Raw genomic sequence first — 11,772 nt, forward strand, 5'->3', positions numbered from 1 at the left:
GTGCAAAACTAGGTAAAGTCCTTGCTAGGCACTAAGGCAATCTCCAAGGAACAACAGCAAATGGTTTCCCGTAACTCAGAATATTTGGAAAGATGTTTTCTGAGTCTTTAATATCTGGTATCCCCACCTACATTGCTTGTTGGCTTTTATTACAGATCTCAGGAGTGCCTATTTCCCCCACCCCACTCCAATAATATGAACATCTTAACCACAATTGTTCTTCATAGTTTCAGTTCCCATAAGCCAGAACATTTAAGAGCTGGAAAGAGTCTTAGATCATGCTCTATATCTTCGACCAGATAAAATATTTTTCCGTCTAACCAAGGGAGCATCAGATTTCCAGAATGGCTGAGTTATTCAAGGTTCTGCAGCCCGAGTCTCCTCATGTGTGCTGACTCCACTCTTATTGTGTGGTTCTTTCCAGTGGGTGATCTGGGTGCTTCCAAAAAAATAGCAATGAAAGTCAGGAAGAGTCGGCCATGTGATCATTGGTTGTTTTCTCTTTGTCACATATTGTGAATCCTCCTAGTCCTCACCATATTTTGATGCATTATTTATGAGAACCATCTGGTCACAGGTTCCCAGAGAGAATGCTGGGATTTTAAAACGTGTGTCTGATTTTCACAGGAAGCATGCCGCCCAGCTTCGATCTGCCAGGTACCTGCTTGTCAGCCAGTGAAGGCACAACAGGACTTCTTTTGACTTGTTTATTTTTACTTTTGGAGACAGAGTCTCTCTCTACATAGTCATGGCTGTCCTGAAACTTGCTCTGTAGACAAGGCTGACCTCAAACTCACAGAGATCCACCTGCCTCTGCCTTCTGAGTGCTCGGATTAAAGGCCAGCCTCTCACTCTAGCCCAGGTTGACCTGAAACTCCTGTATAGCAAACCCACAATTCTCTGTCTCCATCTCTCAAGTGCTAGGATTACAGGTGTGTATGACCATGCCCACTACTGCTACCTCTCCTTCCTCCTCCTCTTTCTTCCCTTCCTCCTCCTCTTCTTCTTCCTCTATTCTTCTTCTTTTTTAAAGATTTATTTCTTTATTATATGTAAGTACACTGTAGCTGTCTTCAGACACCCCAGAAGAGGGCATCAGATCTCATTACGGAGAGTTGTGAGCCACCAGGTGATTACTGGGATTTGAACTCAGGACCTCTAGAAGAGCAGTCAGTGCTCTTAACCGCTGAGCCATCTCTCCAGCCCTCTATTCTTCTTTATACTTGATTTTAGCCAAAAGGCAGAGAAAATTTTGTGTGTGTGTGCACGCACTCATGATTGTGTGCAGGTGATTGTGTGTATGCATGCATATGGACACAGGTGTACTTATTTTGTTGCTGTTGTTGTTTTGTTTTGGGTTTTTTTTTTCCTGTCTTTTTAGACAGGGCTTCTCACCTATCCTGAAACTCATCAAGTAGGCTAGGTTAGTTGGCAAGCTGGCCCTAGAAACCCAGCCTTCTCTGAATCTCCAGTGTTGGGATTATAAGCACCACCACACCAGGCTAAGGTGCTCAAAATCAAGTCCTCTATCTTGTAAGGCAAACACTTTGTCAACCTAGCAATCTTCCCACCATTTTTTTTTTCTTTGAGACAGAGTTTCTCTGTGTATCCTTTGCTATCCTGGAACGTATTCTGTAAACCAGGCTGCCCTTAAACTCAGAGATCTGCCTTCCACTGCCTATAGAGTGCTAGGATTAAGGACATGTGCCACTGCTGTCTGGCCGTTTTTGCTTTTTTAAGGAATTGTGATATAACTTTTCACCACCATTCAGATCTAAATATCGAATGTTCCCCAAGCCTCTGAAGGCTCTCTGTTCCAGTTGTGGATCAGCATCTTCCAAGGCTAACTCCATTTTGACTTCTAAAACTACAAATTCGTTTTGCTTGGCTTTGAACTCCACACTAGCAGTACCAGACAGTATATAATGTTCTGCATCTGTCTTCTTCTACTTAAAGTTGTGCTTGGGGGATGGTTAACTGCATTTTAAAAAAGCCAGCTCACCTTCTGGTTCATGTCCTCAGGGAATCTCTCAAGATCAGGTTCAAATCACACCAGCTGTACGTGGGGATGTGTGGTCTTTTATAAAAGCAGTTAAGAAAAGAACTTTTTCCTCATCACTAGACGTGAATAACATGTGTGCTCCTGGCCAGCTCGTTCCGTTCTCGAACCATCAGTTTTTCTCTTCATCTCTGCCTCCAAACGGGCTCTGATCTCTCCAGGTATTCTTCTTTTCCTCTCTCTGTTAATGGGCAAATAGCTTGAGTCATTTCCCCCCATTTACTATATCCAGCATTCCCCACCAGTGCTTCACAATCATCCATGTAAAAGCTGGAAATGGCCCCAAGCTATCATCCAAGAAGCCTTCTGTCATGAGCAAGAAAAGCATCCCTATGCCCTATTTTCAGATTCAGCAGACGTTTGCCGAGCGCAAATAAGCATTCACGTGTCTTGCCAGGTATTATGGAAGATGACAAAAATAAAACAGACCCTTGCGGCTTCTATGTTCCTGTACTTCCAGTCCAGCAAAGAAGCCAGGTTGCACACATAGCTATATGACAGAGCATGCCGTAGCATGCAAACAGGAAGGGACTGAGGAAGGCAGGTTGATGGAGTGGGAAGGGGCACGCACAGGAGAGGATAGAGGACGAGTGGGATCAGTATGCATTATATACATGAAATTATCAAGGAATAAATTCAATTTAAAAAAAGAATTAAGGGGGCTGGAGAGATGACTCAGCAGTTAAGAATTTGCTGCTTTTCCAGAGGGTTTGAGTTTAGATCTCCGCATCTGTGTCAGAAAGCTCACACCTGCTTACAACTTCAGCTACAGGGGATTCAATATCTTCTTCTGGCTTCCACAGACATCCAAAGACATATGCATGCACACCCACCCACCCCCACACACAAGCAAATACATAAATAAAATAAATGTGTTAATTTTTCTTTAATGTGGTAGGAGAGATGGCTCAATGGTTAAGAGCAATGGCTGCTTTTGCGGAGAACTTGGGTCCTGAATTCCCAGCAGCCATGGGGCTGCTCATAAATTCCTGAACCTTCAGTTTCAGGGAACGTAATGCCTTCTCCTGTCCTCTTCAAGCTGCTCTGTGTACTCATTGCACAAGAATTCACACAAGTGTATGTGCGTGCACACACACACACACACACACACTCACACACACACACACACACTCACACACACACACACACACACACACACACACACGCACGCACGAAAATAAGCAAATTCTACTTGGCTAACCACTGAACAGTCTCTCCAGTCCCTAGGATTTTTTTTAATTTAATCTTCTCGATCGTTGCCAGTGGAGGTACAGTGTGAATTTCCAGCCTGCCATATGCCAGGAACAGAACTCTCAAACCTCAATTTGACATACATGACAATATATAGAAATATAAGTTTATAAATAAATGCATGTAAATCTGATGTCCTATCTTGTTTGAATGATAATTACATTTTTCTTTCTGCTACCAAACCTTTAAATAGGACCAAAGTGATTGAATTAGAGAGAGCCCGTGGTACCAAATCTAACCCCTCATGAAAGACACTAACGTGCTAAAATGCCAATAGGTTCAAGTGGATATACCAAAGCAACCCAAAGACCGACTAGTGACCACAGTGTTTAAAATATTTCTCAGAAGATGACTACATGGAAACAGAATAATGCGCCTCAGTCGGATAGAAAGAGCTACGTTTCCATAGTTACGATAAAACATAACAAGGACCAAGGGGAAACGTCTTTTGGTGGTTGATAAGCAAAAGGGAAGTGAGTCTTGTGCTACAGTGCTAGCAAGTTTGTTTTTTTTAAAAGAAAATTTCATTGCATTCATGTGCATTTATGATAGGTTTCACAGAGCATATGTGTGGGGGAGGGACGGGAGTCGGTGGTCAGAGGACAGCTTTCAGGAGTCCGTTATTTCCTTCCTCTATGTGGGTCTAGGGCTGCAGCTCTGGTTCTCAGGCTAGGCAGCGAGTGCTTTTACTCACTGAGCTATCTCACTGGCCAAAGGAGTGTTTGTTTATTAATTTTTTTATGGGTTATTTTGTTTGTTTACATTTCAAATGTTATCCTCCTTCCCGATTTCCCCTCCAACCCCCCCCACAACCACCAACCTGCCTCCTCGAGGGTGCTCCCCCACCCATCCACCCACTCCTGCCCCACCACTCTAGCATTCCCCTATGCTATGCCATCAAGCCTTCACAGGACCCAGGGCCTCCCCTCCCATTGACGCCAGACAAGGCCAAACATCAGCTCAAGAGTGAACGGTTGAGATCTCCCATCATCCTGCCATCCTTGCTCAAATCTAAGAGTGTTTGTGGACAAACCACACAAATAGTGACCGCTAAGACTTGACGTTTCTATCATGCAGAAAAACTGTGTAGACACCCATTATTTGTGGATCAATTCTGTTATTTGTAGCATTTAGATGGAAACAAATTCAGTGAAATCCAAGCAAGGGAAGGAGAGTCAGCCTTAGTCCCATATTATACCTGCTCCTAACTTGAAAAAAAAAATTATAATCGGCCGGGAGGTGGTGGCACACACCTTGAATCCCAGCACTTGGGAGGTAGAGGCAGGTGGATTTCTGAGTTCGAGGCCAGCCTGGTCTACAGAGTGAGTTCCAGGACAGCCAGGGCTATACAGAGAAACCTTGTCTTGAAAGAAAAAAAAAAATTACAATCATATCACTTTAGGCCTGCAGACCTGTCCAATTATGTCTTCAGACATTAGGTATCCAAGAAGTGTTTGCTGAGGCAATTACTTCATGGATAATATACAGTAGATTATTTTAAAGAAAGCATAGTGGTGGTTAGAATATTGCCTTGACCGTGGTATGTGAAGAACATATTAAGTAAGGAGGCCGGCTGGAGCTCGGTGCCTATTCTCGGACTCTCTCCTGCTGTGTACTTGGGTAGTCTGTAACTACTCTGGAGCCCAGTTTCCTCATCACTTGCTCTATTTTTGGGTCAAACTACACGGAGGCTGCCTGTGCATGCTGCGTGATTTCCCAATTCACTCTCCATGTCTTTATCGTTACTTATCTAATAAGATCTTCCAGCCTGGCTTGTTGCTAGCTCAGCTGGTAAATGCTTGTCTAGCTAGCAGAAAGCCCTGGCCATGTCTCAAAAGAAAAGGACAACGTTTTCAACTTTCTAATATACAGCAGCATATGAAAAAAGTCATCCTTTATATGCACACATCACATTTATTTCCATTTTAATGTGCCATACTTCTGTGTGCCTTATATCTGCCAAACAGATGAAGGTCAACAGAGAAGTGGCTGAACTTGCATGAGTCCCTGAACCTTTTTTTTTTTCCTTCCCTTCTCATCAAGCTATTTTGCCATCCCAGAGCTAACATTAGCAAGAGCTTTTGTATGAAGTGCAGTGTAATTAAGAGAAGCTGGTTTGGGCCTTTTGTTGTTGCTGTCTTCTGAGACTTCTAATTCAGAGTTGTATGGGATGCCTGGGTTTTGGAACCAAGCCAGTGCCCGGAGAATAATCTGAGTTATAAATGTTAGGCTAAGCTGAGACATATTTACAAAAGCTGAATTCCAGGTCCTCTTCTCTGATGGTCTTCAACATGAAGATAAAGTTCTAAGTAACATTTTTCCTTCTGTGAAACAAAATGAAAACCCAAGTTCTGTCTCCTGGGACTTGAAGGAGTGTGTTTGCTTCAACACAGGGGAAGGAACCTTGCTTGCTTACCCTTGTGAAAACCACACTAAATACTTATATCTTTATTCCCTTTTTTTCTTTCCTTTCTTCCTCCCTCCTTTCTTCCTTTGCCTTTTCCCTCCCTCCTTCCCCTTTCTTTCTTTCTTCCTTTCTTTCTTCCTTTCTTTCTTTCTTTCTTTCTTTCTTTCTTTCTTTCTTTCTTCCTTTCTTTCTTCCTTTGCCACATCTTCATCTTCAGTCCCTTCTTATTTTTTTCCTTGATGGAAATCTTCAGTAAGATAGAACACATTGCCACTTTTTTTTTTTTTTTTTTTTTACAGCGGTATTGAAAGAATGTAGGAGACTGGATGAAGAATGTGAGGGACTGGATCCAAAGAGTCTGGCCCAAACCAAATAATTTGGACCACAAAGCCAGACTAGTTTTCCCTATTTCTCAAAATAACTGGGACAGACTGCATACTAAACCTCCACTTTTCTTTGTGCTATGAAACCATAGCCACAAATGCAGGAAATTCTTCACTTTTCAGGTCAAATTCACACTAGCCTTTGGTCCTTTTATGTAGGGAGACAGTTATTTGCATCACATAGCTATGGGACAATGGTGTATGTGACTCTTCCATTCCCAGTGCTACACAGGGAAGACTCAAATGTGTTGATGACAGTGGATTTGGTGAGTGAATTTCCATTAAACTGCTAATAAACCAACCTCTCTCTCTCTCTCCCTCCCTCCCTCTGTGTGTGTGTGTGTGTGTGTGTGTGTGTGTGTGTGTGTAGTATGGTGTGTGTATCTTCCTGCCTCCCCTTCCCCCTCTCAGACACATTTTCATGTAGTCTATTCTGGCCTCAGATTATGTAGCTGAGGATGACCTTGAACTTCTGATCCTGTAGCATCCACCTCCTGAGTGTTGAAATAACAGATGTGCACCATCAAACTTGATATTATGCAAGTGTTTTGGATCTGACCTAAGGTTTCTGCATGCTAGGCAAGCTCTCTACCAACTGAGCTACACCCTCAGATACCCCTACGCCCAATTTTAATCTTAATTTGTAGTTTAACAAATGTCAAGTCATCATTCTAGGTTGGTCAAGCACTCAGGAAGTCCAGCCTCGGGCCTGTAATCTCAGCTTGCAGGAGGCTAAGGCAGGAGGGGTGAAAGTTCAAGGTCAGTCTGAACTACTTGGGAATATGGTGTTTTCAACACAGAGACAAGCAAAAAAGAACCCTAGACAGACTCGTATATGGGAAAGGGTTATTGTTGTTGTTGCTGCTGCTGTTGTTTTGTTTTGTTGTTTTTTTAATTCTATAATCTTATGTTGCTCTAAAATTCAGGTCATTCTGAGGCCTTAGTTTTACCTAATCATTCTAAAATAGAGTCCCCAGTTCAACGATGAAACCTGCTCAATAGATCATGAGACTATGATTGTCTGAGCTCACTTTGGGGCAGTCAGGAAAACCATATTACTGAACTGTTAGCCACTGGCTTGTGACATTTACAAGAAACCTCACAATTTACCCACAAGTACTGCAGACAGGGTTTTGCTTGAAAAAAAAAAAAGTCCTTCTTGAAGTTTCCACAGTGAAAAAAAAATCCTATGTATGTAGGAAGGGAGAAGACTTGGAACCGTTCCTCTTGTGGGCTGGCTTAAGCGGATATACAGTGTTTACAAAACGTCCCAGAAGGTCAGATAAGCCTTTCTAATGGCAGCACACTGCAGTTATCACGACCCATGTGTGGGGCCTCAGGGATAATTTTCAGTATATCAGCCTGGCACACATGGTGCCAGTTATTTCAATTTCATGTCAGAATCAAAACTGTGAAGGAGGGAAAAAAAAAACACTTTGAAATTTCATAAGTCACCAGTGGCCTAAGAAGTGAGGCCTCCTTAGAAAAAAAAAAAAAAGCCAACAGCAGTGGTTAACACGTTTAGAAGAACCAAGCTTGCTGAACACGATTGCAACTACTTAACTCATGTGCTGATGTGGTTCAGGGATGTAGATACTTACAGGATATTTATGTACAGACAATATTTTTGTTTGTTCTTTAGGAATTTCACATATGACACTAAATGTTTAAAAAGAGTTTCTGTGTCTATGATGACTTTACCATCGCTAATGAAAGTGAAAAAACACTATGGGAATTTCCAAGAGGTAGCACACACCTGTTCTGGAGGGGTTTTAGTGGCTGAAGGGTTAAGTCTTGGTGTCAAGGGTATGCCTGAGTGTTCTGACAAGAGAAGAAAGGCTTCTATGTGGCAAAGGGGCCTGGTCATTTCTGGAGTAGAAATAATGTTTGAACTTTTAAAAGAACTTGTGTGTGTGTGTGTGTGTGTGTGTGTGTGTGTGTGTGTGTGTGTGAGAGAGAGAGAGAGAGAGAGAGAGAGAGAGAATAGTTTTCAGGAGTTGGGTCTCTCCTTCCATCTTGTAGGTTTGTGGGGACTGAACCAATGTTGTCAGGCTTGACACCAGTCACCTTTACCCACTGGATCCTCTTGTAAGCACTACAGTAGGATTCTGAGGAAGCCAACAGTTTATTTCTCTTCCCGTTTTAGTAGGAGTGATAGGATCTTGCTGTGTAGCTCAGGCTGCCCTCAAACTCAACATGATCCTCCTGCTTCCACTTCTTTTTTTGTTTTTTGTTTTTTGTGTTTTGTTTTTTTGAGACAGGGTTTCTCTGTGTAGCCCTGGCTGTCCTGGAACTCACTCTGTAGACCAGGCTGACCTCAAACTCAGAAATTCGCTTGCCTCTGCCTCCCAAGTGCTGGGATAAAAGGCGTGCACCACCACTGCCCGGCTGCTTCCACTTCTTAAATGGTAGGTTTACAAGCATATGCTTCCATCTTGCCTGCCTGCCTGCCTCCCTCCTTTCTTCCTTCTTTATATCCCTTTTTAATTCTTTGACAATTTCATATTTATATACAATGTGTCTTGATCATATCTACCCCAAGTCTTTCTTCTCACATCCTGTGGGTTAGAAGCAATACAGACTGGGTATGGCAGCATATGTCTGTAACCCCAGCACTCAAGAGGTGGAGATGGGAGGATCAGCAATTTAAGGCCAGCCTTAGTTTCATCTGGAGTTCAAGGTTAGCTTGGGATACATGAGACCGTGTCTCAAAAAGTCAGAATGAAAGGCAGGGTGGTGGGGTGGGAGAGAAAGTTTATGGAAGAATTGTGTGACACCTACTCTAGACCTCAAACAGAAATTCACAGCCTTTGAGTAACTGGCCCAGAAGCTGATGTGGGTAAATGAGGGTGCGGTGGAGACTGGAGGGATCTGTATGTGCTATGGTTTGGGGGAAGATGCCTTACAGAAGGCTTGGCTTTGTGTCTGCTGCCACTTTGACTTGTGAAATAAAGATGCCTGGCTTAAGTGAGTGCGATGTCTGGGCGTTGAGGATTTGTACCAGATGTTACACAGCTGTAGGCTGAGATCTGTGAAGAGCAGGAGAGAGACTGGTGAGACTGGACCACTGTCCCACCACTTCTAGCTTATAGTTCCCAGGAATTTTTTGTGTGGAAACATAGAAGAACCTTCCTATTTATTCCTGGGGCCCAGCTTCACTCTTTGAAATGAGAAGCTGCAGTGTCTTTTTCCCCCTAAGAACTGTGCAGATGCCGCTAACAAACTTTTCATAAGAGCCTTAAAAAAAAAAAAGAAAGAAAGAAGAAGGCTATATTGTGGGGGGAAAGGAGGAAGAGGATGGCTCTGCTTTTCTAGAAAACCTGGAGTTCACTTCTCAGCACCCACTTGGTGACTCACAACTACCGTGTTACTCCAGTTCCAGTGAATCCGACACCCTCTTTCGGCCCTCAGTCACCACACATGCACATGATGCACACAGGCAAGCAAACACTCATACACATGATGTTTTTTTTTTTTTTTTTAAATCTATTACTTTAGGAGGAACATAAAATGGATTTTATTTATTTATTTGTCTTGGTTAAGGATTTGAGCAGAAGCCCTGGCAAGATGGTAGCTTATGAAAATGACTGTTTCTGCCTTTCGATGTTTGTTTGTTTGTCTTACTCACAACTGAGATACTATGAACACACTACCAAGTCCCACCCCAGAGCCCAGGATGCTGGATGTGGTTGTGGGGGAAGAAACCCTGACCTTTGGTGTTCTGTTAACTTCCTCCCTTGTACTCCAAACACTACTCCAACTGCATCTCAGTCTGTGTCTCCTCCTTTAAGACTAGCATTGAAGCCACAAAAGGTCTGAAGGATTTCACAGATCCTGCATTGCATTTCTTGTATTCATCTGGTGCATGGTTGTCCCAGTTCTCAAGTACATAGCTCATAACAACCCGTGGATTGACACAGAATGACTGTTAATAATGATCATCACTACCAGAGCATTCAGATGCCTAAATATACCCACACAAATAGGCATGTACAAAGGAAATTCCACAGACGTTTCTTTTCCTCAATCAACCAGTAACAACCTTGACAGAAGACAATTAGCTTATTGGATAGATTTCCTGCCTCCCATTCTTACTCCTCTTCCCCTCTCCAAGCTGGAAACTCCAAGAGACCATGTGGAGCTGCACATCTTGCCAATACTATGTATACGATGATCAAATGTCACCTGCTTGGTCTTCATGATTCTCAGACTATAAAGATGAAAACTGTTTATTTGTTACTTGCCCTTCTCCCAGTTTTATCTGAAACTGTAGCGTCTGATGGAATCACCCTTCAGTAAAAGCAAGGCTTGTTTTCCTGAAGTGAAGTGAAGGCTCCAACGCTTCAAGTTTTGTTCTTCTTAAAACAAATAAACAAACATACCCCCAAACAAGTTACCTGCTGAAGACATTAACCTTAAAGCAGAGCGTTCGTTTCCAATCCCTTCTCTTCTTTTTCCTCACTGGCCTTTCTGGCTACAACAGAAGCAACTGTTACAAACACACAGAAAGGTTTTGCAACAAAATGGCCTTGAAACAGAATTCTGCTCAGTGGCAGAGTTGAGCAATCAAGAGAGAATAAATGAAAACCTTGCCTGCCTACTCCTATACCTCATGTGCTGCTTTTTTGTTTGTTTGTTTTGTTTTGTTTTGTTTTTGGACAGGGTTTCATGAATCCCAGGCTGGCCCTGACCTCCTGATTTTCCTGCCCCTGCTTCCCCAGTGCTGGCGTTAGAGGTGTGTGTGCTCCTGCCCAGCTTCATCTTTACTTGTAATATACTGATCCCCAAATAGTTTAAACTCCCCCAGACTTCGGAATCCCTGATTTATCATCAGCACATGTCTATTTTGCACTGCTGTAGTTCAATGAGAATAAACTATGGCCTCTGGGATGATGTTTTCATATTATATTGTTTTCATAGGTAGGACTCACAAACATTCTAAAATTCTGTTTTTCCTTGGATGTGAGCATTAATTTAAAGTATCCAAAGAGCAGAGCCAGGAAGATGGTGAGCAGGTGAAGGTGCTTCCTGTCAAGCCTGATGACTCCCATGGGCTGCCCCCTGACTTTCACATGTGTATCATGGCTTTTGGGACCACCCACTCCCACACTCAAATTCAACTTTTAAATGGAATAAAAAGGCTGTGTGTGGTGCTGTTCACATTTAATCCTAGCTCACAGAGGCAGAAGCAAGCAGAACTCGGGGAGTTTTAGGCTAGCCTGGTCTACATAGTGAGGTCTATGCCTCCTGGGGCTAGCTACATAGTAAGACCCTGTCTCAAACAAAACAAAACAAAACACAAATGGGATGGGTGGAGGCATAGGCTGGAGAGATGACTCATCCCTAGTGAAGGTGCTCACTCATCACCAAGCCTGACAACCTGACTTGATCCTCACAAGGTGTTCTCTGACCTCCAAGAGTTTCAGCACACACACACTCACAGACAAACATTCACACATATATGATTAATGTAATAAAACAATTTATTTTTAAGGACAAAAAGAGTTGGAAGCCAGTCTGGGTGACACAATGAAGCCTATTTTAACAAACAAAACAGCATGTTTCCAACAGCTGTGGCTCCTAGCCCCAATCTGTATGTAGTTGTATGTAGTTTCACTATTGGTCATGCTCATCTCTCTCTCTCTCTCCCTCTCCCTCTCTCCCTCTCCCCC

General features: G+C 42.9%; 1 long non-coding RNA gene across 1 annotated transcript; it reads right to left on the minus strand.

Moving 5' to 3' along the window:
- Positions 1-332: 332 nt before the first annotated feature.
- LOC116073791 lies at positions 333-10,558 on the minus strand. The gene is made up of 3 exons (XR_004111906.1): positions 10,515-10,558; positions 2,003-2,240; positions 333-439 (listed from the first exon to the last, which is right to left on the minus strand). It is a non-coding gene; the product is annotated as an uncharacterized LOC116073791 (long non-coding RNA).
- Positions 10,559-11,772: the final 1,214 nt, after the last annotated feature.

This window comes from Mastomys coucha, unplaced genomic scaffold (genome assembly GCF_008632895.1).
Source record: "Mastomys coucha isolate ucsf_1 unplaced genomic scaffold, UCSF_Mcou_1 pScaffold23, whole genome shotgun sequence".
Taxonomy (NCBI): Eukaryota; Metazoa; Chordata; class Mammalia; order Rodentia; family Muridae; genus Mastomys; species Mastomys coucha.